At 47.9% G+C, this 22429-nt stretch overlaps 1 long non-coding RNA gene across 1 annotated transcript in view; it reads left to right on the plus strand.

Annotated features, from left to right (window-relative positions):
* The window catches only part of LOC144889854 (uncharacterized), a 35675-nt gene extending 20777 nt beyond the window's left edge, over positions 1 to 14898 (plus strand). Inside the window, exon 3 of the long non-coding RNA XR_013622116.1 lies at positions 14813 to 14898. This is a non-coding gene — a long non-coding RNA (uncharacterized LOC144889854). The remainder of the gene's footprint in view (positions 1 to 14812) is intronic.
* Positions 14899 to 22429: the final 7531 nt, after the last annotated feature.

A 22429-nucleotide genomic window follows, 5' to 3' on the forward strand; every position in this document is an offset into this window, starting at 1 on the left:
GCTCCGATCCACGCTTCACCCTGGTCCACGCTCCGGCTCCGATCCACGCTTCAGTTCCGTGGCGAAACCCGGCAGGTGGCGCTGCTCGTATAGCGTTGGGATGCAAGCGGATATTATTTGGCGGGGTTCATAAAGCGGGGAGGGTATCTGGCTTTCTCTCTGTCGTAAGCAGCACGCCCTCTCACGCAGCTCTCTCTAAGTAGTCCATCCGCGAGCGCTTATATTACGTGCTCGCATATCAAGCCGCGTGCTCTCTGGACACACCCACAGTGAGCTCGCCTCGGCCCTGGCTGGTCGCGAGGGCTCACCAACTCCGCCCTTAACAGGGCTACGCCTCGCTCCAATAACTCCTCCCCCTTCTTTACCAAGCTGGAGCACATGGGCAATGGAGTCTTGGGGGATAGAAAACCACTCTCCGCCAAAGCTTTTGAAAAGAATTTTGGGGCCTAATCTTATTTAATTAATACAACGCAGAGTCAAACTTTTGGAAACAGAGCCTTATCTGAAACACATACTAATGAAATAACTGGAGTTCCTATGGTGTTCTACGTGTTGCTTGTGGACTAATTAGGGTGCGACCTTCAACCTTTTGAAGATGGGAATATTTACAGGGGATTATTTATAATGGATTATTATTTACAAGTGCAGGTTCTAAAAACCGTAACACAGCACCCTCCCTTTCGCCAGGCCCGTCCCGGGCCGTTTCACAAGGGATATCTTTTACAGTTATATATGACACTTCGGTGTGGTTACCCTCTCGTATTAACCTCACCCTGAGTGCGACATTTTAAAACTAGATATGTCCCGCCTGCTGCGTTGCATTCTACCTAACAGACTCATTCCCACAGACTAACTGAATTGCGGAATTAATTTTCAAACTAAACATTTAGCTGGTGGGGAGCATTATTTACAAAGACTACTATTTCGTATTTACAAACTATCACCCAGGACCTGTCTTTTTTTTGGGAAACAAAAGAAGAACTTTTGAAAAGAGGAAAGGCATGCACTGCAATGCACCGATACACCATACCCACATGCACAGAAATGCACAATCAATCATAAAGTGCACTAAAAGCACAAAAAGCACCACCAAAAAGCACCAATCAGCACCACAATCAGCACCATCCAGTGCACAGTTATACATTTTTTCAAAAATAAACTGGCGTCTTCTCCGCTGGGCCGATGGCTGCTGGGCCGATGTTTCTTGGCGTCTTCTTGCTTGCTGCCTATTTGAAAATAAAAGGGCACAAACCCCGTCCACCTTTTTAATTACGGCCAGCAGGGGCCAACTAAGGTGGTCCACCTGCTTGGCATAGGTGCCACCTCGACCGTGGTCCGCAAGCAAGATGCTGGCAGCAATGGTTCGCGCCAGCAGAGGGGCCAGGCCACAGAACGTATGATCCATATATGGTGGGCTTGGCCACAAAGCGTGTGGTCCATAGGTGGTGTAACGGTCCAGGCAGGCAAGCAGCGAGGGTGCGGGCGCACAACTGCGACACCTGCACACTTTCCCCTCGGCACACAAAGACCACGGTCCATGAGTGGGGAAGGAAGACAAAGCAGGGCTAGTGGGGTGCAAGGGCACAAGAGTACACATCCATACAAGGCAATTTAATGTGAGGAGCGCAGGAGAGCGAGCCAAGAAAGCTCGTCCCTACCGTTCATTATCAATCCCAATCCCTTATCAATCCCTCCTAAGCCAAATTTGTCATCATTTCCTCTGATGGAGGAAGAGATGGAATGCAAACGATGTCACCGCCACGTCATGATGTGTCTTTCATTCCAAATGTCTGCACAAAAATGTGGTGTGGAGTTTGGTCACCTTGGTAAGTGGATGCGGATGGTGCGAAGAGATTTTCATCCTAACTATCTTCTAATTGACATCAACACACTTTACACTACCCGGGGTCTTTCCCTGCCAAACCATTGGCCACTTTACTCTATGCGGTTCTAAAAACCAATTCCCATTGAACATACTGTGGCGCTCACCAATTTGGGGCCTCACTCCCCCGATTCTGCACCCTGTGTCCTCGCACAATTTTGGGGCTGGGTCGTGTGGCTCCCCGAGCAGGTCTGACTTGCCTGCGCACCTCCGCCACTGCAGTTGCCACCCGAGTTTACCTAGCTCCTCACCCTAACCTACCTACCTGGGGAAGGCCCTCCTGGCGCTCTCACCGCGTCTATACCCTCCTTGGCATCGGGCTACCCGGGTCCTTCCCATGGATCCTCGGGCCCCACTGAACTCTAATCTGGCTCCCAGAGCCTCCCTGCGGCCTCACCTGGCCGACAGACTAACAGTGGCAGAGTGCTCAACCAACCACACCTTTAACAGGCCACACGCCCAGCCATTCCATTTCACTTACACACCCAATCACACACTTCTTTTCAACTACCCGCACTACAGATGTCAATATCCACCAAATTTTTCTACTCCCTCTACCTACTTTTAAACTACCCGACCCGGGTACTCGTGAGGGGGTCCATCCTTCCCCCACTCACTCCTTCGCACCGTCCATTCCACACTACACATTCCTCACTCCACTCACTCCACACCATTGATTCCACACAACCATTCTCCATACACCTGCATTTCACTTGCACACCTTGCAAGCCATTCACTCCATACAATACCATTCATCATGCTCACCACAAAGAACTTCCATTCACAATTCCTTATTCATCACTCTCACTACAAACACACTGCTTCATCTAATCTAACTACTCCCTTCTGAAACTCGTGCTCCCAGTCTTCCCTTATACTGAGCACTCCCACATCGTTATCGTCCATCTAATCTACCTACGTCCCCTACTGCCTGTACAAAAGTCACTACTTAAATCTCAAGTTACCTATTGTCATTTTCTAAATCCCTAATCATTATCCAAGCCCTCCCTGGCTAGTTTGTACAGCCAAAAACCCCATAAAACTATTGCTCATGTGCCCGGGCAGTAATGTGAGAGATGGTAGATTTACCATCCCTCCACATCACTATTGCCATCACTATCACGCCCCAGTCCTCTGGCACTATGAGCCCCCTTCATAAGAGGTACTGGGTCCCGCCTCGGCATCTAGAGCCGAGGCGATCCATGAGGGCACCTCCTCGCCGGTGTAGGGTCTTATTCGTTCGGCATGGACCATCCAGGGGAGGGCTCGTGGCCCAATTTTGATCTTAACGACCACGTCACAGACTTGCGACAGGACGACCCCCGGGCCTTGCCAGGGAGAGGTGAGTTTTGGGCACCTACCATTCCGCCTCCGGGGATTGAAGAACCAAATCTTCATCCCCGGAGCGTACTGACTCCCCTGGCTCCGGTGGTCGTACCTGCGCTTCATCTTGGCCCCCGCCAGATGGAGCTGGCGGCGGTCGAAGGCATGGACCCTCTCCATGCCTTCTTCCAGGTGACGTGCATAGCCCTCCCTCGGCGGGATATCAGTGGTCTCTGGCACGGGACCGCATAGCAAGTCGGCGGGAGCGCGCAACTCCCACCCATACATAAGCAACGCTGGACTGCATGCGGTGGCCCCGTGCTGGATAGTTCGGTCGGCCATTAACAAATACGGGAGATGTTCGTCCCAGTCATCCTGACGGGTGGTGGTGAACAAGGCCAGTTGTTGGACCAATGTTCGATTGAACCTTTCCACCATCCCGGCGGATTGTGGCCGCAAGGGCGTTGTCCGTGTCTTCCTAATTGACAGGAGTCTGCACACATCTTTTAGCAATTGACTTTCAAAATTTCGACCCTGATCGGTGTGCAGCTCCTGTGGAATCCCATGCCGACATACAAATCCTTCCACGAAGGCCTGTGCCACCACCCCGGCTTCTTGGTTGGGGAGGGCATAGGCCTCCGGCCACTTGGTTAAATAGTCCATTACAACGAGGATGTACTTGTTACCTTGGCGGGTGCAGGGTAGCGGTCCGAGAACATCCATAGCCACCCGTTGAAGGGGGGCCCCCACCTGGTGTAATTGAAGGGGGGCCCTCATCCTCCATGCTGGTCCCTTTTTAGCAGTACAGGCGTCGCATCTCCGACACCAGTCCTGTATATCGCGCCCCATATTAACACAATAGAACCTCCGGCGGACCCGAGATGTTGTCTTTGTCCTGCCCAAATGGCCGCCGGAGCGGGTACCATGCACCTGCTGTAATATGATGTTTTAAAATTTGTTTGGGACTATCCCCAGCCAGGAAGTTCTCTCAGAGGGAACCTCCACCCACTTGCAATACAAGATGTTATCCTTCAATCCCAGTGTCTGCCACTGAGCCCAATATGCCTTTGTTGGTTGCCCCGAGGGGGGTTACCTCTTCCCCATTAGGTCTTTGTCCCAATCGAACCCATTCGTACACCGGTCCCAGGACGGGATCCTCCCGCTGGGCCGTGCTCCAAGCCAAAGTTCCAAATTCTTCATCTGCAGTTCGTGGCAAAATTGGCCCTCTCACCCGGGTTGCACAGACTACGAGGGTCGGGGTGGAATCGCCCAATTGTTCCCTCTCCTCGTGTCTCACACAACATTTGCAGTTTTCCCCCAGACAAGGACGCCGAGGGAGTGCATCGGCATTCCCATGGGCCTTCCCGTCCCTATGGGTCACATTAAAATCGTACTGCTGCAACTTTTCCAACCACCTTGCAATTTGGCCCTCCGGTTCCTTGACCCAAAGGAGCCATTGCAAGGAGGAATGGTCAGTTCGAACCAAAAATTTCCGCCCATACAAGTACGGGTGGAAATGGTTCATGGCAGACAGCATAGCCAATAGTTCCTTGCGAGTGATGCAATAATTTTGTCCGGGCCTACTCATGGCCCGACTATGATATGCGATCACCCTCTCCACGCCCTCCCGTGTCTGAGACAAAACTGCGCCAATCCTTCCTGGCTTGCATCCGTGTCCAGGGTAAATGTCCCGTCACTAGAGGGGTACGATAGAATGGGTGCGGATGTCAAACACCCCTTCAATGCGAGGAAGGCCTCTTGGCACTCCCTTGTCCAATTCAATCTCGTCCCCTTCTCCGAAAGCCGGTGAAGGGGCCGGGCCAATGCTGCAAATTTTGCCACAAAGCGCCGGTAGTAGGAGCAGAGTCCCAAAAATCCCCACACCTCCTTGATGGTACGTGGTGCGGGCCACTCCTCTTCAGCTGTAATTTTGCCTGGGTTTGTTTTTACCCCCTCGCGACCGATAACGTGACGTAAATAGGCCACCTCTCTTGCAAACAAAGTGCACTTACTCGGACTCAGCTTCAACCCTGCCTGTCTGAGGCACCCAAACACCTGGTCCAAATTAGCTATCACCTGGGGGAATGTCTTCACATGTACCAGGACGTCATCCAGGTACACCAGGCATGATTGCCATGGCATGCCGCCTTGTACATGCTCCATTAATCGTTCAAAGGTGGCGGGGGCATTACACAAACCAAACGGCATCACAGTGAACTGATACAGCCCCTTACCTATGGAAAATGCCATTTTCTCCTTCCCTGCCCTATCCATCTCCACCTGCCAATACCCACCCTTGAGGTCCAAAGTTGAGAACCAATTTGAGCCCGCAACAGCATCGACGGTGTCATCAATTCTTGGCAGGGGATATGAGTCTTTGAGTGTCATGTTGTTTAGCTGGCGATAGTCAACGCAGAAACGCGTGGTCCCATCTTTCTTTTTGACCAGCACAACAGGTGACATCCAAGGACTTCCCGAGGGCTCGATGATACCTGCATCGAGCATTTTTTCTACCTGTTCATCAGCTTCCTCCCTCTTGCTCCAAGGGAGCCATCGGGCGGGCTGACGAATAGGCCGGGTCTCACCGGTGGGGATCTGATGTTTCACCAGGCCCGTACGTCCAATATCCTCGGAGGATAAGGAGAAGATATCCAAATGGGATTCAATTAATTTGTGTAAGGCCTCCCTCTGGATACCTCCCAACTCTACGCTACTTCGATTTACGATCTCACAAATGGGCTCGGGCCAATTCCTACTACTTTTTGAAGGCTCCCCCTGGGGTCGGCTCGGCTGGACGTTCTCGCCCCTCACTGCCGCGACTTCTTTAACTGGGGTGCAGCCGGCTACCTTCGTGCCCCTTCCTATAGTGCATGGTTCTGCACTAATATTAATTACTCAGACGGCCACCACCGGCCCGTCCGTTTTTACGAGGGTGCGGCCCATGATTAAACCCGGTATGGACTGCCCTGCGACGGGTTCCACCAGGCCGCAGGACTCCTGCCGTGTTGGGTGAGCTGACCATCGGGCCGTCACTATGGCCTCGGCCCTTGGAGGGATGGTCACGGTCTCGGAAGCCTCCAACTCCGTCCTCTCAGCTGTGCTCACCCCCTCAAATGGTATCTCCTCTACTCCCACTTGCAGGGTCCCCCAGCAGAAATCGATTTTAAGTCAACAAATCCAACCCTATTAAGTATGGGTCGCACACCTCCGCTACCCAAACTTTTATTTCCCTCTTTACCGACCCTCACTAGAGGGTTACAAAACCACGCCCTATGATCGGAGCTGTTACCCCGGTAGCCAGCTGCAAACTATGATTTTCCAGATGCTGGATTTTATCCCAGCCATCTGCACTCAAATTGAGGATCACAGGGCTGATGATCGTAGCGCTAGCTCCTGTGTCCACTATGGCGTCTACCCCCACGCCGGCAATTTTGCACCGAATTGTTAGTCAAGCTGTACCAATTTGGCCACAATAGATGACCTGTCGCGTCAATGAGGGCGCTTCACCATCCCCTGCTGCCGAACACGGCCCTGTATGTTCGGCACATTCTAGTTTCCCGGGCCCTGGCGGGGGGGTGTCTGGGGTCAGCTAACCCGACCCGTACAGGGCGGAGTTGTTGATCGCGGCTGCCCAGGTGCGTCCCGGCGCGGAGCTCTACACTCTCGCGCCCAGTGACCCAGCCGACTACAATTATAGCACCTCACCTGGTAAGGTGCTTGCCTCCAGAATTCCAAATTCCGCCCCCCCCCCTGAAAGTCCGAATTGGGGCATTTGATCGTGTCCCAGCGTGGGCCACCTCCGCTGGGCCATGGTCCAGGTCCCGCCAGACGCTGGTTCACCAGCCTCTGGACCATGCTCTCCAGTTCAGGGCCCCCTTTGGGGGCGGACCCCCTTTGGGGGCCGCCACCTGTCACGGACCCTACCTGGCGCACCGCCACTGCGTGGCGCTCGCTTCCCCGGGCCAGGGGCCTCGCTGCTTCCCAACGGGCCACAGCGTCAGCCGCCTGGCTCAAGGTCTGCGCGCGCCACATGGCGAGCTGTTGTCGGAGCTCCGGATCCGGGAAGGCCTGGATAAAATGATCCAGCGCCAGGCTTTCCTGGGAACTGGCTGCCATGCCCGCGTGTGCAATCCCTACTGCGTGGTGAATGTCATGGGCAAGTTCCCCGATGGTCTCCTGGGGCTTGCATTTTCGCTGCGCGAGCTGAGCTTTAACAAGCTCGCTCTGCTGTTCAATGCCGAATCGGTTAATTAAGGCTGCGCGGATGGCTGGCAGGGTGAGAGCACCCGGTGGCAGCGCTGTCAGCACCTCTGCCGCCGTGCCGCGCAGTGCCCCACAAGGTGTACTCCACCTTCGTCCGGATTCCAACCTTTTCCCCGACACACATACTCAAACTGCGCCAGGTACGCCCTTGGATCACTCTTACCGTCATACGGCGCGAGTGGGACCTTGTGGGTGCCCGAAGACCGGACCCCGTGCGTCGCTCCTTGCGGGGTGAGCGCGGGGCCGAACCATTCGGGCCCCCACATTACACTATTCCCAAGGGGCTCTCATTAGGGCTGTCAACCGATCCGAGACCGGGACGAAATCCCGGTGGTTTCGGCTTTCGAGACGGTCTCGGGACGGTCCCGAGATAAATTGACTGACGCAATTTCTCGGTAAAAAAATCCTGGTTAAAATTCCAACTTCTTGCAGATATTTTCCATAATCGAGGCATTTATTGAGCCTTGCTTTCATTACTCTGCTTCTGCACAAGCATCATTTTTCGCAAGTGCAGCTGAACTGACACAAACGATGATAGATAAAGTAAACTCACTGTTCCAGGATTTTCCCCTTGTCAACAAACAATGCACTGCAAACGAATCCGAATTCCGAATCCGGATCTTCACCAAAATCTAATCATGTCGTCCTTGTCACACACGCTGCATCTCCACAAAATTTCGTCCGAATCTGTCCACAACTTTTTGAGATATTGTGTTCACAAACAAACGGACAAACAGACAGGAGTGAAAACATAATCTCCATCGACCTTTGGTGGCGGAGGTAACGAAATCAGGATAAAGGTCCCAATGAAAATCCCCCGCATCGCAACTTTATTTAAACCGTTGAATCCTTCCGCTGTATCACTCCGCCTCGCCCTCGCCCCGCTACGGTCACGTGTCCGTCCTTGGAGACGAGTTACGGAATGTGGTTGCTAGGGTCTTTAGCACATGAATATCGAGGGACTCGCTCGAGGCCCGTGAATGGAGGGACGGTGTTTATTTAGATTAAAAACACGTTTATAACGGATTATTCTACACACAATGTATTAATACAAGTACAATACATTTTTTTTTTTGTTGTTGTTGTTGTTGTTGTTGTTGTTGTTGTATACAAGATCAAGGCTCGTGAGAGAGCGAACATTAATCACACAGAAAGACACACAGACATATAAAACAAATAACATCAGGAGCGGTAGACAAGATGGGGAGAGAGGGGGAAGGACACAAACACAACATTTGAGAGCAGGGACCGAGAGACATGGAGACATCGAGAGATCTGTGGGAGGGAGAGGGCTTTGGGGGGGAGGCATGTGAAGGGGGGAGGCATGTGAAGGGGGGGAGGCATGTGAAGGGGGGGGGGGTGGGAGAGGTATGAACATATGGACACTGCCAGGATTTCCAGGAAATAAGTTGGAATTTCAAACAAGGTGGATCTGGGGTGAATTAGTGGGGGTAGAAAAGATCAAGGTTATGGATGGGGGAAGATAAGAGATGGTGGTGAACAGCTGTTTTAAAGACCTGGAGGGAGGAGAGGGATTGAAGGGAGTGTGGGAGTTTGTTCCACAGGCGGGAGGAAAGAGGAATGAAAGAGTGAAGGTGAGCAGAGAGCCGAGATTTCGGCAGTTTAACCATCAGAGGGTTGCTGGCAGATCTTGTGCGACCTGTAGGAATATTTGGGGGACAGAGCACAGAGAGAGCTGGGGGAGCAAGGCCGGAGAGGAGTCGGTAGAAGACAGAAAGACCACCTACCTGCCTGCGGTGAGTGAGTGAAAGGCCCTCAGAGATAGCTTCATCGCGGGAGATTCCAATGATTTTGAAAGCTTTGGATTCAACAGCGTGAAGCCGAGCCAGGTGTGAGGCAGGAGCACCAGCCCATAGGGGAGAACAGTATTCCATTGAGCTGCGGATGAAAGCCTTGTATGTGGTGAGGAGCTCAGGTGTGCCGAGCAAGGACTTCGCACGACGGAGGATGCCCAGTCGGCGACTGGCTTTGGAGGCCAGCTTGGAAATGTGGTTTTCCCAAGAAAGATCATGGCAGATAGTGAGACCCAAAAGCTTGAGTGACAGAACTTCTTGGAGAGGATTGTTGAGAAAGTAGATGGGAGGGTTGTCCAGTCGATCTTTTCGGAGAGACATAGTAAGAGAGTGAGATTTGGCAGGATTGAAAGACATGTTCCACTTGTTTGACCAGTCTGTGATTTTGTCCAGGTCTTCAGAGAGTGAGGAGGCTGCAGACTGCCGATCTGAGGGAAGAGGAATGGAGCGGCAGAGAGTGGAGTCATCAGCAAAGAGATAGAGAGGATTTTCCAGAGAGTCAGAGAGATCATTGATAAAGACCAGAAAAAGCACAGGGCCCAGCACACTTCCTTGGGGAACTCCAGCCTGAACAGGAAGGGGAGATGAGAGAAATCCATTCAGGGCCACACGTTGACTACGACCAGAGAGGAAGTCCGCAAGCCATGCATGGAGATTTCCATGGATACCATAGGAGGAGAGTTTGGTGAGCAGAGCTGGGTGCCAGACCGTATCAAAGGCCCTTGATATGTCAAGGGAGACAGCTCTGATTTCCTGTTTGGCATTGAGGACCTCCATCCATTGTTGAGACAGCAGAAGCAGCATGTCCAGAGTAGAGTGACCTGGTCTGAAACCAAATTGATGATCAGAGATCAAGCCATTGGAGAAGAGGAAAGATTTCATATCCGAAGCAATGATGGATTCCATGACTTTGCTGATAATTGGGAGCAGGCTGATTGGTCTGTAGTTGCAAGGATCTGTTTTTGCACCTTTTTTGTGTAAAGCGGTAATGTTAGCTGATTTCCAGGATGCTGGCAGATGACCTTGAGCAAAAGATAGGGTGAAAAGAACAGAGAGAGGGTGAGATAGAGCGGCAGAGCAGGATTTTAGGACCCGTGGGCTGATGCCGTCTGGTCCAGTTGCAGAATCAGAGTCGAGGTTTGACAAAAACTCCTCCACCTTGTCAGGAGAGAAGGACACAGAGTCCAGGAGCAGTTGGGTTCGACTGGGAAAGGTGGGAACAGAGAGAGATGGGTTTGGGACTAAGGATTTCGAGGCGAACACAGAGTTGAGGCATTCGGCTTTGTCACGTGCGATGTCAACTGTGTGGCCATTTGAGGTAAGGGAGGGGATGGAGGGGGAACAAACACCAGAAACGGATTTGACCAGACGCCACCAGGATTTGGAGGAAGGAGACAGGTTTGAGAGTTCATTCTTGAGTGAGGAGAGATAGTGCTTCCTGGCACTCCTGAGGGTAGACACACACTTGTTCCGAGCTTGGTGGAAGGAACTGAGATTTCCTTCAGTTGGATTAGCCTTCCAAGAGGCAAAGGCAAGTTGTTTCAGGGCAACTGCCTCACCACAAGATTCAGTGTACCATGGACGGGAGGAAGGGTAAGACAACTGAAGGCGAGATGGGATAAATCTGTGCATGAGAGAGATCAGTTTGCTTTGGAAGAATTCCCAGGAAGAATTGATGTCAGAGGCAGTGGAGATGGGAGACCAATCCAGACGATTGATGGCTGCTTGAAGACCGTCCCAGTCGGCCTGAGTGAAATGCCAGACTCGTCGACGCTGAGGAGGCTCTCTGAGAATGGCCAGAGAGATGTCCACTTTGACAAGCACATGATCAGAAGAACCGATTGGAGCAGAAGAAGAGCAGCAGACATTAGCAGGGAAGTTTGTCATAACCAAGTCTAGAAGAGAAGATACTCCATTGGCTGAGATCCGGGTCGGGAAATTGACAGATTGTGTCAATCCCAGTGAGTCACAGAAGTCCTTTGCTGAGGTGCCATGACTAGTGAGAGAGGAACCCACACCCAACCAGGTGGCATGATGACAGTTGAAGTCACCACATATGAGGAAGAGAGAGTTGGGATGAGTGGATAGAAGTTGGTCCATGTTGTCAGACATTGAAATGTAGATGGAGTCATCACTGTTTGGGGGACGGTACAGAACACATATGAACAAAAGGTGGGAGCGGAGAGGAAGCCGTAACCAGAGGTACTCCTGCGGGTGAGGAGGAAAGAGAGCAGTGCAAGGAGAGTGAGGAAGAGAGTTTTTGACAAAGATAGCCACCCCACCACCAGGCCGAGGCTCAGGTCTATCATACCGGAGGAGGGAGTAACCAGGAAGAGATATTAAGGAATCAGAGACATCTTGAAGGAGGAAAGTCTCTGTTAAGCAGATCAAGTCTGGATTGTCAGAAGCAACCTGTATGGAGAGATCAGTCAGGTTTGAGCGAAGGCCCCGGATGTTTGAGGTCCATACCGTTAATGAAGAGAGAGGGGGAGCATCGGGTACAGGACAGGGGAGGGGAGGAGTAGGGTAAGATGAAGGATGAGAGGGGGAGGTAGGGAGAGCAGTTGATAGTGTTTCAGATGTTGCAGAAGAGTTCCCAGAAAGGGAAGGATGAGGAGGATGAAAGGTTTGCTGGTGAAGGGATGCAGCACAGTGAGGGGTTGTTTGAGGGGGGGGGCAGAGGAAAGTAGAAGGTTTGGGGGGGTGGAGGTATGAGATAGAAGGGAGACGAAGTGGGGAGGAGGCAGCTTGGAGGAGGAGGGGGGAGGAGAGAGAATTGGAGAGGAATGGTATGGGGGGAGAATTGAATGGGAGGGATTGGGGGGGAGTTTTGAAGGGGAGGAGTGAGGGGGGAGTTTAGGAGGGGAGGGGCAAGGGGGGAGTTTCGGAGGGAAGGGGAAAGGGGGGAGATCAGGAGTGGACGGGCAAGGGGGGGGATTAGGAGGGGAGGGGCAAAGGGGAAGTTTAGGAGGGGAAGGGCAAGGGGGGAGTTCAGGAGTGGAGGGGCAAGGGGGGAGTTTAAGAGTGGAGGGGCAAGGGGGAAGTTTCGGAGTGTAGGTGCAAGGGGGGGGATTTGGATGGGAGGGGCAAGAGGGGAGTTTAGAAAGTGGATGATTAATGAAAGACGAACATTGATAACAAATTGGGTTTGTTGTGATTTTCAAGTTAGCAATCCGGTTCAGGATGATGGAGGAGGGATGGAATGAATGTGAATTTAGACCATGTAGTGAGGGAGACGTATAAGATATTGAATTTCTTTTTTTTGAAGTGGAATGAGTTGGAGAGGAAATTGAGAAAAGCCTTTTAAATAGGAAGAAAAACAGCGTGTTGTAATATACCACTGAATAAAAAACAGAAGGGAAAAGGTTAAACATATTTTAAAATATTTAAACAGAACTATGAACAATCTTATATGCACAAAAATACCAACGGGGGGAGAGCCGAGAGGGACCACCATGAGTCACGTGAACAGGGCAAACGGTGGATGGCAAGGAGATAATGGGGGTGGGGCGAACAGCACACCTGGACAGAAAATACAGGATGAGACAACAGTACACGTGGAGAAAATAAAATAAATGTTTTTGTTTTTTTTTTGTTTGTTTTTTTGGGGGGGGGGGGGGTGGGGATTTAGAACGTTAGACAGTATTATGTTCGGGGTAGAAGGGAAAAAACCAAGAGCCAAGCAAAACACACTTAAGTTAACAAAACACCGACGGGGGTACAACTACAGGGCCACACACGAGGAGCAGAACACGATTAAATTAATTACGAGTTACAGGAAATTCAAACCAAAACTAACTATAATCAAACAATATCACATGGACGATAAAATAACGAATTGAAATTTGACAATCTATCTGGGGAAATGGGGGAGAAACACGTGGTCGAAGAACGAACGAACGAATAAGAATGAATAAACGAATGAGCACAGAGAAGGTAGTCTTTTTTTTTTGTTTTTTTGAGTTGAGATTTACATAAGGAAATAGGCTTTGGGGTGGAAAGACTGCGAAAACAGAGAACGAAAGTTATTGGATCACAAACGACAGGCGCTGAGAGAAAAACAAATCCTCAAGGTTGTACTTGTACATTGTACACTGTACAAGACCTCGAGACGACACGAATTAACGCGATTTTCAATACAGGTATGAAAGATTTGCACCGAAAATCTTTGACGGGACAATATACGTACATACACCATAAAAGAAATACAGTTATAACGAAAATACAAATTGGAACAATGACTTAACTTCGATTTCGATGGAGAGCGTGGAGACCTGCGAAAAAACGAACCGTCGCCAGCAAGACCGGAAACGGAAGTCAATTATGACTTCAAACGGAAGTCAAACGGAAGTTTGACTTGAAGTTTGACTTTGAAGTTTGGTGGGGCTTCCCAGGAATTCAGAAGTCAAACGGAAGTCAAACTACATTATGTAGTTTTATGAAACTAGGGCATGCCCGTACTATATCTATATCTAAAATTATATCCCCCCCCCTCTATTTACATGAAATGGTTTGGTCCAAAGCGAACGGCTTGCGAGTACGGTGACAATCCCCCCCCTCTATTTACATGAAATGGTTTGGTCCAAAGCGAACGGCTTGCGAGTACGGTGACAATCCCCCCCCTCTATTTACATGAAATGGTTTGGTCCAATTCGAACGGCTTGCGGAGTTTGGTAAAGAAATCGCCATCGCGTGCACAAACGCGCAGGAAAGCGAAAGAATCGCAAATTAGTTTTAATTAGTTTTAAAACATAGTTTAACGCCAACATAGCGGCAACATAGTTTGCCAACGTGAAATAAATGAATACGCTCTCAAATGTGCCGTCCGAGGCAGAGTCTGTTCGCCACGTTCGGCACACGTGATAACTCGCTGCTCTGTGATTGGTTGAATCGTTTTTTGGACATAGCTCGGTAACTACTTCTCCGATTAATATGAAACCTTGAAAAGGCACATCCTCGGGTCCCCAGCAATATACCTGGCAAGTTTCAAGTATATCGGACCCGTGGTTGTCGAGAAACAGCGGTCACAGACAAACATACAAACATACACACAGAGATTACTGGAATTATAGATAGATGAGTTTTTGATGAACATTTATGTTTAATTGCAACGCTATAACTATAAATTGTAAGAATCCCTCGGGGTTTGGTTTGACGGTTTGAATGTGAAAGTATTTTGGTTATCTTATCTCCACTTTAGGCCTGATAAGTTGATTACGTTTACTTTAGTCACAGAGTCAAAATAAGGAGGGGGGGGGGGTGATCACTACACCGCCTGCTTTATAATTTACTAGCAGAAGTACCCGGCATTGCCGGGTGGGGGAGGGGACGGGAACGGGGGGGGGGGGGGGGGGGGAGCGAGCCCCTTGGCAAAGCGAGCGATTTTTTTTTTTCATAGCGTCATAGCGTTATAGCGTCATCACGTGATCGCTCTGAGCGAATCAGCGCCCACCTGCTCTGATGCCGTGGATTCCGTGCGCTGAAATGCGCTGAGGTAAATATGAATAAAAAATATTTTGTTGTGTGGCAGGAACTTCTGAAAATGTCTGCCGTCGTCCTGGTGGGGCTTCCCAGGAATTCAGGTAACGCAGTCGGGTTGATCAAAGCATGGGCTCGGATAACTTGGGTGCCTTATCAGTCGACAATTGTTAAAACACGTGAACATTCGATGAAAGGCGTTATTTAGCGTTATTAGTTTCAATTTCTGGAATAAGGGGTCGGTATATTCGATCCGTCCACCGAACGGCTATCAACGGGTTGAACAAAAAATTGTCCATTCCGATTTGAGTTGAGGCACGCAACGCTGCGTCATTATAGCCCGCTTAACGGAACTATTAAAAAAAAAGTAACATGCACATGTGCGCAGCAGCAGGACGCGGCAACTATTGAACTATCATGAATATCGAACGGTCGTACGTGTACGCGCGCGAGCTACGAGAACGCTTGACATGCCCGATCACAACTCACAAAATGATAATGAAACTCCAACCGGGACTCGAATATGCCTGGGCAGAAACATTTTCTCCCTCTCTCTGACATTACAAGAAATTACACGAAATTACAAGCAAGAAATTACACAACAATACAAACTGTAATGAGATAACCCGGTCCCATCGGTGGCCGATCATCTGCATGTAGGCGGTGTATTTTATTTCATCCCGGTAAATTGAAGCTAAGTCGGAATTTAAGTTCTCAACATCAGAAATGAATTTTTTTCATTGTTGTTTATATATTGTAATGAAATTCCATTATTTTTGAAGCCTTTTTTTTTTTTTTTTTTTTTTTTATGTATTACTTTGTCAGGAACCGAGCCGATCCGAGATCCCGTTATGAAAATTGAAAATTTATCGAGACGGTTCCGAGACGGGATTTTGAATCTAGCTAACAGCACTAGCTCTCATGCATCCCCCGTCCCTCTAAGGACTACCCCTGTCGGTGTCAATGCTTGGGTTGCCCCTCCTCAACCCACTACCCACTCCATACTCGTACATCCTGGCTCACCAATACCCCTCACACTCCCCATAATCGGACCTCCTTGCACACATTCTCTTTCCACGCACTCCGGACCAGTCGCACACCACACCATTGGCCTCTCACGACCGCACGGGTCTATACCAACACCCAAGCTCGCTGAACCTCCCCTCACACCATATACATTTCCGAGCATATCGCCACTCACCTCGGCGCCTCTTCCTCTTCGCTCCTCTTGCACCTGCAAACTCTTTATTTGGTTAGCAAGCACGTCATCACGCTGTGAGCACAGACCTTCCACATATTCCATCACCTCCTCCTTTATTTCCTTCTTCGTCTGCCTTCGTCTCTTTTTAATTTCACTCACCCCTTCTTCCACTTCCTCTAACTTTTGTTTCACCTCATTTATTTCCCGGTGCACCCCCTCAATTTCTTCCTCTAAGGCCACCTTGGTCGTCTCTATATACTTCCTGACTTCTCGTTCTCTCGTCTCCAACGTCTCTGCTACCTCGTCCAGCCTCTTTGTCAGCCCCTCGTGTACCGTCTGACATTCTTTCTTCATCGCTATTAGTTCTTTCTTTATTTCTTTCTTCATCGCTTTCAGCCCCCCTATCACCGCTGTGTTCTTATCGACTTGCTCCCCTAACTCCTTTTGTCCCACTGTCAGCTGCTCTACTTCTCGTGTCAAATCCTCTATACCCCCCTGAAACCTAGCCGTACTCTTTCTCACCTCTTTCTCCACGCGCTCCTCACACTGCTTTACCTCGTCACGTACTCCTCCGACCTCTTCGCTCACCCCGCGCCTTATATCCTCCCCCATCTCTCCCATTTCCCTGGTAGATGCCACCCTCATCTGTTCCAAATCATTCTTTTGAGCATCCAATTTGCTTTCCAGCCCGTTTTTGACCTCCTCTATCTGATCCCCCATTCGTTTAATTTCCATTTGGTTCTCCTGGGTGGCCATTCTATTTTCCAATCCCATTAACCCATCCTTCATTTCCCTAATTTGGTTACCCACGTCCTCCAATTTGCCCCCTAATTTGCCCTCTAATCCTCCCATATCATTCCTCAACCCCCCAATTTGGTCTCCCAATTGCTTACTATCAGCCGTCATTTCTCTTTGCTCCCGGGTGGATCTATCACTTTGGGCGGCCAACTTACCATTTACTTTATTTATTTCATTCTGTTGGGCGCCCATCATTTTTTTCATTTCTGCTATAAATTGCGCCATGAGGGCTTGCATGTCACCCACCCGCAATAGCGCAGCGGGCGCGGCCCTCGTCACCACGTGCGAGGCGCCGCCATTTTGTGCACCTGCGACCCCTCTACCGCACCTTCTTCATTCTCCTCCTCCATCTCTTCCACTTCCTCCCTATATTGAAAACATTAAATTCTTTATATTATTAAAACATTTTTCTTCTTCTCCCTAGCACAAATCATCAATCCCTTCCCAACATAAGTCAAAGGTAGTTTCATCAACAGCAGATGTCTTCAGGTTTTGAATCTCTTTCTGTTAAAGACAAGAGAGGAGAGATATTTATTTCATATTTACGTATCATGTCAAAGCGTCTTTGAGTTTCTTGAAAAGCGCTATACAAAATAAATGCATTATTATTATTATTATTAATACTGTATAGGGTAAAGCAAGGAGAGAAATATATGAATGATATATTTATGGTCGGATGCCCTTCCTGACACCAACCCTGAATCACTTCTTACGATGTGCAGGGATACGGGGTACCTGTTGTAAACGGTGTACCACACACACACACACGTACCTCCAAAAAGTTGAGTTTGGTGTCAATGCAATCGAGATGAAAATTAAGGATATCACAGGTTGGTAGGAAATCAAAATAGACCCACTCATAGCCGTGGTCATCAATCTCAACAGGTGTTGTATTCTGTTTGAAAAAAGAAAGAGTATTATATTGACAATGAATAAATAAATGTCAGCTCCCATTTATTGGTTCCCGTTTATTGATGCCATTCAGAGAGATGGATAATGAATTACCAGGGTCAGACTCGGATGGTCGTTTTGTACAGAAATTTCATCTGTGTCTTCATTCTGAGCCCTCCATCTCAGAGGTAGGTTATTCAAACCTATATTCAGTTCGTTGTACAACTCTTGAGGAACCTTATGAAAATCAATCACATTGCTGCAATAAAAAAATATATCATGAGTCATATATATTTAAATTCATCACATACAAAGCTCACATCACCAGTTTAATTCTGAATGAAACTTACCAATGTCCTGGCGAGTATTCTTCATCAGAGGAAAGACTGGAATAAGACAAGTTGATGCTCATTTTCGTCAAATCTCAAGAGTTGTACAACGAACTGAACACAGCTTATTATAATGGGTTTAGGGAATTGAAACTTAAACTGCCCTGTCGTTGTTTCGGGGAAACTCAAGGCGTGTGTGAAAAACAGGAAACAAGACAATGAAAATTCCGGGAAGAGATCCAACTTATATGACATGTCATTTCTCAACAATGAGCTATTAATTAGAAAATGTTCGAGTATGGTTAATGTTGTCCCTTTTACTATAATATAAATGATCGAACCAAGTATTAACCAGACTAAAGAGTGGAGGTGTAATCAACCTTGGTATAAAAATGGAAAACATAATGAATGTGAAAAATATCAAATAGGTATAATTGAAAAGGCAACTGGTAAAAAAGTTCACAAAACAAATAAGAGAATGAATTTAAATACCGGTGAGTTGGGTAAAAAAAATGGAAATATTTTTGAGTGGACAGAAAACTTTGATGGTTGCCAGGAAAATATATACTTTAATTTAAAAATGGTGTGTGGCACAGGAGGAGGTCAAACAAGAACATTGAGGGAGGTTTACCATTTTATCTTAGCTCAGTTAAAATATCTTGAAAAAGAACCAAACTCAAACCTCTTCTTTAATAATATATTAGATGGTGATGGAAGTTGGAGGAGAATTAAATTATTTCCCACACATAAACAAATATTTGTAGGATCGATGTTTGAGTGGTCTACTCAGGATCATTGATAGTAAGAGTACCATAAGACCAAGGGGGGCAGGAATAGAGGTGTTAAGGGGAAATGAAGAAAAGTGATGGTGAGAGGAAAATTTACATGTAAGTGAATGGAGATTTGGAGGTTCAATGAAGGATTGGTTCCAAGCTGTTAGTGTTCAGCCTGGTACATCAAGATGGGTTTACCATTCAGCCCTAGCTCAATTAAAATATCTTCATTATGTATTAGCCCAAGCAGATCAATTGACTCATAAGACCAATAAGCTTATGGTTCAAAAGGCCAAAAGGCTCATAGAGTCTTTTGGATTAATAGGGGTGTTTTCCAAAAGTGGGAAAAGACAGGGGGGTAAACGACATTAGATAGGGATTTCCCATGTTAAATGGAGGTGTCCCAGGAACAACATTTATCATCTACTACTGTCCGATCCCACTGCTCCATCTGCACCTCGCATGGCAGTTTCGCCCGATGCACCCAATAGACCAGTAGGACAAACACGTCTGTGTCCTCACTAAGCACACGGATCACGCCATGGCCACGTCTGGCAGCCTCAAGGACATTGGAGATCATGGTGACGTCTGCTTCATCATGACCGAACACACCATAGTCCGGAGTCTCCATCACCGAATTGTCTCCTAGATTGAAGGTACACAACACGCTCGTCAGCCTCCGTTTGTTATTCTTGCTCTTCAGGATTGCATCTCTCTTGGGCAGAGGACTGGTGATGGAGAGCTCATATTCGGTGATAACCTCACCAGCTCGCCGCATTCTCTCATGATCCTTGGCACAGACGACATCTTGGTACTTGTCGAAGACAACGACCTTCTCAGTACGATTTGGATATTGACCTAAACGACTCTGGATGGACGCAATCAGATCTGAGGTACTGCCACTGTGTGGCCAGACAATATGGTAGAACAGCTGTGAAACATCCACGATAACAATGTCAGGAGCAGTTGGCAAGATCTCAAGCACACCGAGGCGTTTGACCAGACCCGACTTGTTGCCTTTGCAGAGAGAACCATAACCATCGATGAGTGATGAAGGTACGACACACAGTTCGTAGGCAAACAGAGGTTCAAGCTCCAACTGCCGCCGCTGACCAATCATCAATAGCCAGAGAAAAATGTTCTCAAGGTCTATTACTGGCCTTTCATTGTTGCGCTTGACCTTATTCTTGAGAACTTCCATCGCCTTGATGGGGCTGCTGATAGAGTTGTAGAACCCATCAGGGAGACTGGCGATGAATTTTCTCTCCATCTCTTCTCCAATCACAATTGAACCCGCCACATTCACATCAGCGGATCATCAGATGAAGATTTTATGGCTCTTAACAGTGAATAAATGTCGATAGATATACCCAAACTTACAGAACTTAGATAGCAAACTCGTTCAGTGCATCCGCCATCTTTCTTTATCCGTCCTGGGACTAGAAACTAGTTATTGAACAAACCACAGGCAACCCACTCGGCATTTACGAAAATGACACTTAACCTGGCCTTTTGCACCTGATCTTCACCTTGAATTGAAAAAATAACAGAAGAAATAGATTCAACACACACCAAAACCCCCTAAAATATGTATTACATATCATTATTGGGCAAGTGGTTTAAAAGTTAGATTTTCAACATGGCGCCTGGCGGCAATATTGGATTTATGCAAATTACCAGAGTTGCCCAAACTTGCAATATGGGCAACCAAGCTGAATTTGTTCTAGGACCCCATGGGAGTACAAATCAACGAAAAAAGTTCATTGGAAAGAACATTTCTAGGTTGGGTATTGAGTACAAAGGAACGTCAAACCGACTATTTTATACAAATTTGGATTTAACTCAAGTAAGGGATTCACTCTTCAAAATAATTGACAAGGTTTTTAGCTCTTTTAATAAGTTTTTATGGGTCAGGTTTGATGGAACATTCTTTTCAAAAAATAAATGCTCAAGTTTTCATTGTTTTGATAAGCAGAAGTTTAAGGATGCTGTTAATTTTATTTTGTTTATACTTTTGTGGGATTATGTTCCAATAGGTTCAGGGTATTCCCATGGGTGGGAATTATAGCCTGGTGGTGGCTCAGCGTTTCGGGTGTCGGCTTGGGGTTGTGGAAATGTAACTCATTGATTGGGACTAGTAACGAAGCAGATAGACGATTTCGTAAATGAGTGTCAGGAATGTGCACGAACATGGTAATCTCTTGTCCACCTGGTCACAGCCCCAGGCTGGAGCACCCCCCTATTGTTTGGTAAATGGAACTCGCAGCAGGAGGGGAGCGAGCTGGTGCCAGTGAGGCGACCGAGTAACGTTTGCGGAGAACGGATTAGAAGCAGCGGAGAAGGGATTACGATTTCAGCGCACAGAGGATTAACTGAAGCTTGCCGATATAAACAGAAGAGACTTTGAGTCAAGAGAGCATTCATCCTCAGAAGCCCTGCACGACGGAATGAACGTGTACCACGAGTTCGGCGCTGCAGCCGAACAAGAAGGACTATGCGGATAGAGTTAACCTGGTCCATTTGAGTTAAACGATATTATTTGGTAATGGAATGAAGTGAATAACCAGTTAATAATAAAGTCATGACCTTTTGTAAAACCTGTTTCCGACCATTGGCGTCTTGAGTCTCCCCCACCACTTCCCCTACAGGGTCCTCGGATCCTTGGTTCGAATCGCGGTCGATCACTGAATTAATATCATGGTGGTTGACTCAGCCTGTCATCCTTCCCAGGTTGGCAAATTGAGCACCTGTTACCCTATGTGTCGCAAGGGGTGACTAACAGGGTTGGCGGCAGGAAGGGCATCCGGCCATTAAACTGCTTCAAAAAGGGGACAACGGTGCCCAAAAAAGGCCAACCCCTGCTCTGTGGGGAAAATGGCCTCTGAAGGTGATTCCATGGGTGGGAATTTCAGCCCCCAACGAGCAGACATTTTTCTTATTTTCTGTGAGTTTTCATTTATGCAAAAACTGATGAAGGTGAAAAATTAGGATTTGCTAAAATATTGTCTCGCACCTGTCGTTATGTAGATGATATTTGTGTGGTTAACTATAACTTTATTGATAGGCCACTTTAAAATATTTATCCAGATAGTCTGATTGCACACAAGAGCAGTTATGATTGTACTGTTGCTGTGTATTTGGATGTGTTAGTTGGAATTGGACAGAATGGCTTTAGTACAAGTGTGTATCATAAAGCTGATGACTTGAGTTTCCCTCTAGTCTTGTACACCTTTCCAGGTAGCAATGTGCCAATTAGAATGGGTTACAATGTCTTCTCATCTCAGTCACTTAGATTTGCAAGAATTTGTTCAGTGGAGGATGATTTTGTGTTGAATGTGCTGAGAAGGTATTTTCCATCATGTTAAATCGAGGATATTTGGCTGATTGTTTGATCAGGTCTTGTGAGAATGTCTTTCGACTCCATCTTCACCTTTTGTTTAAGTTTTGTTGGTTTTCATGTAAACAGGTTCCTATTGCATTGCATTTGATACAAGTATGAAATTATGGAGGTATGTGGGTAAAAATGATATGTATAAAATGTAATATAATTTTGCATTAATGTGATTGGTTGGTGGTTGCTAGTGCACGCAGTGCAGCGTGGTGGAATCGGTTGTGGATGACAGATTGAATATTTGAATGGCAGTTTGAGTCGATGGTTGGATGGAGGTTCTGTGTAA

Source organism: Myxine glutinosa, chromosome 1, assembly GCF_964187855.1.
Source record: "Myxine glutinosa chromosome 1, kmMyxGlut1.1, whole genome shotgun sequence".
NCBI lineage: Eukaryota > Metazoa > Chordata > Myxini > Myxiniformes > Myxinidae > Myxine > Myxine glutinosa.